This window comes from Arachis ipaensis, chromosome B10, assembly GCF_000816755.2.
Source record: "Arachis ipaensis cultivar K30076 chromosome B10, Araip1.1, whole genome shotgun sequence".
Lineage (NCBI taxonomy): Eukaryota > Viridiplantae > Streptophyta > Magnoliopsida > Fabales > Fabaceae > Arachis > Arachis ipaensis.
The window spans coordinates 69,594,891-69,598,990 of NC_029794.2; positions in this window are offsets into that span (position 1 = coordinate 69,594,891).

A 4,100-nucleotide genomic window follows, 5' to 3' on the forward strand; every position below is an offset into this window, starting at 1 on the left:
CCGAAAAACTTAAATCCTATGCTATTTATACACTTTCTTCAAATGGTCTTCAAGCCTTCAATTGGGCCTTTGCTCTTGATGGAATTGGGTTGAGAGAGGCCTTGGTTGATTGCTCTTGGAGTTTGGAGAAGAACCGAATTGAACCGGGTTTGGAATCATGAAAGCTTGAGTAAAAGTTTGAGTAAAAGTTTGAGGCAAACTTTTACTCCAACTTTTCACATCAGCCACCCGCTTTTGCTGATACCAATGTTGGGGCAAAAGTTTGGGGTCAAACTTTTGCTCCAACGTTGGCCTCCCCTTGCACACTCATGGCGCCAACGTTAGCCAAAAAGTTAGAGGCTAACGTTGGCGCAAACTTTTGCTCTCCAGGGTGTGTTGTTCATGCGCCAACGTTAGCCAAAAAGTTTGAGGCTAACGTTGGCGCAAACTTTTGCTCTCCAGGGGGTTGATTTGTGATGCCAAAAGTTTGCCAAAAAGTTTGAGGCAAACTTTTGCTCCAGCTTTTTGCACAAAAGAGTGAGGCAAACTTTTGCTCCAGCTTTTTGCCCAAAAGTTTGCACAAAAGTTTGAGGCAAACTTTTGGTCCAGCTTTTTGCTCCCTGGTTCATTTTCACTTATTCCAAAAGTTTGAGCTAAAGTTTGAGGCAAACTTTTGCTCAAACTTTTTGCCCTCTCTTCCTCCTAGCCATTCCTTCTTTCTTCAACCTTTCTCCAAGCTTTCTTCACCTATCATTAATCAACCAAACACATCAAAGCTATGCTCAAAATCATGAGATATTCATTCTTTCATAATATGTGACAATTATAGCATAAAACCTCATGAAATAGCATGAATTCATACATGGTTGATTAAATCAAAGGAAGCATGAAAATCTACCCAATTGGCTTGCTTATGGCTCAAGAAAGTGCATAATTCAATTGAAAACAAAAGAAAAAGGCTAGTGAAACTAAGCTAAGATGACTTGTCAATAAGTTTTCTCCACAAAAATTCTCATCACCCAGGGAGCGTCTGGTGTGGCAATCACGCGTTTAAGCACCTCATAGTCAAAAGTCATTGAGAGAAGAGCTACCTCTTCCTGATGGTAGGCACAAGTGTCAGGAGTACAAACTCTACAAAGCAGTGCATCCCCTATGGCAGCCTCAGTGACCATAATCTCTCTACCCCTTAAGTGCACTGAATCCAAGCCTGCTCGGAAGAAGTTACAGTAGAACTCCTTAACCCATGAGATGTTAATCCTTTCCAAGTCCCTATCAACGAAATCTAGCCCCAACTCTGAGATGCGGGTGTTTATGGCACGCCTCACTTCATTGGGAAGGTTCAGCTTCTTCTCAATGTTTAGATTTTTCTTCTTATAACTGGAGAAGCGTAGCTCGCAGTAGAGGTTTGGGAATTTGATCGGGTCAGTGGGTGGCAGCAGCTGATTTTCCTTATCCTCTTCGTTTAACAGATTCTTGGCATAATTAGCATATGGTGAGGGGGTAGAGGTCTTGGAGTGCTTTCTCTTTTTGGAGGTAGTGGCTATAGCCTTTCCCTTGTCTGACATCCTAAAAAACAGAGATGATACAGTATAAGCAGATAACCAAATAGATACAAAGCACTCAAAGCAAAGCATATTCATGAAGTGAATAAAGTAAAGAGATTTCTTGGAATGCAAGCAACAGAATTCAGAATTCAAATCATACTTTAAACCAAGAATTCAAACCACATTTGCACATTATTCGTTCACTAAGCCTAGGAAATACCATATCCAAAATAATGATCAAAAGAGTTAGGTTGAAAACCAAAAGAAGTTAGTTGGTTAAACAAATTAAAGTTAGAAATCAGTTTGAAAATCAGTGATATGGTGGTTACTGGCTCAATTCAAAAGGAATGCACAAAATTCGAATGTAGGCACGTTCACAATCATGAAATGCATCAAGTCATTGATGATGAAATGTGGTATAGCTAGAAAGCAACTAATGAGAAAATAAGTCATCAATCAATGCAAGGATCACTAGAGTTATACGAATTGGAGTTGGTGAGAGCAAAATCTTGAGAAACAAGTAATTTAAGCACGTTTAACACCAATTCCAACCATGCATGCAAGTCACAGGGATTGAGGTGAGATTTGAAAATTCATGCGCCATGTGACCAAGGGTATATAGGAATTGAATCACAATGGCCACATAGGTAGAAGAAACCATCAATCTTGTGAAAGCAAGCAACTTGAGCTTAACTCTAAATGAAAATCAAGTTTATGGTAAATTTGAAAACTTACTCAATCATGCAATGCATATAGCAAATTAGCATTGCAAGCAAGTAAAGCGCATTAGGAGCATAACCAAAAACCTGTAAACATGCCCATGAGGATTTTTCAAAACCCTTTAGGTAACAAAATTCTAATTGATACAGAAATCATCAACTAGAGTTAGTTACACCAATCAAAGCATTGTTAATTCATGGAACGTGGTTAGAAAAAATCCGGCAGCATTTCAGTAGCAAATTGGCTATTTCAAAGTTTAAACAGCAAATCAGGTTCCATATGGATTCATCATCAATCAAAACACAAAACCATATATATGAATTCATATGAATGCAACAAACGGCCAATAGTTCAGCAGCAACGTAAATTAAACAGCACAAAGAACATCAGCAGTTCCTTTCATCAATCAAACACAGGCAAGCAGCATCAAAGATTAAACGAACATAGAATAATCCAAAAAAACAGAGCAATTTCACACAGCAGCAAAGATTCGGTTAATCCTAAATCCACTACTCAGCCCAGATTCCCTAACCACCTAAGTAAACTAAACTAACTAACTAAGCTAGCTAATTAATGAAATTAACATAAAGCAGTAAAAGGGAAGCAGAACAGGGGAGGGTATGGAACCTGGGACGCAGAAACTGAATGGCAAATGAAGAGAAGGTGAAGCGGAGCGACGGTTTGATGTCACAGTGGAGCTCACACAAGCGACAATGGGGTCGCGGCGGTGCTTGGGGTGGTGCTGAGGCTGGCTGTAAGAGAGAGCAGAGACAGAGAGGGTCGAGTGGAAGAGAGGGAGTGAGGAAGAGGGGGTTGGGCGCGCACGGCGACGGTGGTGGTGTGTCGGAGGTTGCTCGCCGGAGTGCTGGTTGTGGAGGGATAAGGGAAGAGAGACGTTGGTTGAGAGGGAGAAGGAGAAACATTAGAGCAGTGGAGAAGAGGATTTGCACGACTGTGCTAGGGCTTTGCGTCCCTGAGGTAAGTAAAAATTTGAATCCATGCGTGCGCGCACCATGCGCGTCCGCGTGGGTGGAGGTAATTAAGGATTGGCGTGGAAGCGCCATGTGCGCTTACGGGTAGATGGGAGAATTAGGGATCGGTGCGGATGCGTACGGTGCGCGTCCGCGCGGCTGTGCTGGGCCAGAGGCACAAAAGAGGCCCAGAGTTGTCATAACTCTCGGGTCTTTTGGCCTAGCTGATGCTAAGACGCGTCGAAGCGTGCACGCACTGTGCGCGTTCGCGTGGATGGCTTGAGCTTATGGAATGGGCGCGGAGGCGCCAAATACGCCAACACGTGGGTGAGAAAATAAGGAGTGGTGCGGACGCGTACAGCGTGCGTCCGCGTGGGTTAAGGCACAGAGTTGGCCCAAAAGTGGCACAACTCTCTGGTCTTTGGCCCAGAAAGGAAAAATGTGCAGCCGACGCGCGCGCGCACTATACGCTTGCGCGTGGCTTGTTTTTTTTTTTTTTTTGATGAGCATCAAAGATATCTCATAACCTTCCCATCCTTCTCTAAGACTTTAGACTAGCTAAGATGCAAAATTAAACACATTTTTAGAATATTGGTGATTTTTCAAACAAATTGAGGAGACTTGGAATTCAAACAAAAACTCAAGTTCAGAGAATTATCCCTAATTAAAGTATGGAATGTATAAACACCTTAGCAAGCAAGCAAAATATACTGAGAAGTAAAGAAATTATATACAATGGAACTCAACTCATTCATTCATTATATCTACAAGAGAATGAAAAGAGTTTACCATGGTGGGGTGTCTCCCACCAAGCACTTTTAGTTTAAGTCCTTAAGTTGGACATTGGGAGGCTTCTTGTCAAGGTGTCTTATGCTTGTATCCATCC